This window comes from Trichechus manatus, unplaced genomic scaffold (assembly GCF_000243295.1).
Source record: "Trichechus manatus latirostris isolate Lorelei unplaced genomic scaffold, TriManLat1.0 scaffold00031, whole genome shotgun sequence".
Lineage (NCBI taxonomy): Eukaryota > Metazoa > Chordata > Mammalia > Sirenia > Trichechidae > Trichechus > Trichechus manatus.
Window position 1 is genome coordinate 10414284 of NW_004443967.1, and position 1093 is coordinate 10415376.

The window sequence follows — 1093 nt, forward strand, 5'->3', positions numbered from 1 at the left end:
TTTGCAATGATTATTCATCCACTGAGCTGACTAAATGATGCCCTTATCATTCACTACCCCATGGTACTACCCTGGAGATCACAGACATAGATCTCTTGTGTGTTCGTATGAATGAATTAAACTGCCCTTCTAATACAGTGCAAAACTTGTGCCTGGAACATTTGTTCAGCCAGTCTAGTCTGGCCCTGGGAGACTGTTCTGGGAGACGGTGAGTAGGCACTTCCCTCCCTCTTCTCATATATTTCCTCTGTGAATTGAAGATGAATGCACAGACTCATCTCCTTTAGTTCATTTCATTTAAGTTGTGAGGAAAAGATTGAAAGCCCAAGAATGGAGTCTACATACCATTTTGAGATCCCTACCTCTGAGAGCTGGGCTGGTCTTAGACACTGGGGTAGTTCCTGGACACAGGGTTCTCTGGCTCTCCGTTGTCTACTCCACCCCCTCCATGCCCACCTCTGAAGCCATTTCTTTCTCCACAGAGGTTGACATGTTAGTGCATTGTGAGCCTGACTCCTCCTAGCCTAGAGAAGCATGAGGGCTTGGCCTGGGTGGGATGTAGAGTGTCACATTACACAAATTTGCCACTTGGAGAAAGCTTAACAGTTGGGTGGTGCAAATGGTTTGCACTCGATTACTGACCTAAAGGTTGGAGGTTTGAACCCACCCAGCAGCACTGTAGAAGAAAGCCCTGGTGATCTGCTTCCATAAATTATAGCCAAGAAAACCCTGCGGAGCTGTTTTACTCTGTAACGCATGGGGTCACCACAAGTCGGAATTGGCTTGACGGCAGTGGGTTTGGATTTTGGGTTCAGTTAACAGTTTCCTAGCCCTAGTCCCACCTCGCGGGGAATCCTGCATTCCTGACTCTCACCAAGTGTTAGCAAGGCTGACACTAGTCAACATAACTGCAGAGCATCAGCTCAGGACTGAGCATGACTTAAATGCTCTCTTAACAATATGACCTTTCCTGTCCTAAACCAAAAAATAAAATAAAACAAAAAACCAAACCTGTTGCCCTTGAGTCGACTCCGACTCATGGTGACCCTGTAGGACAGAGTATAATTGCTCTGTAGAGTTTTCAAGGCTACGA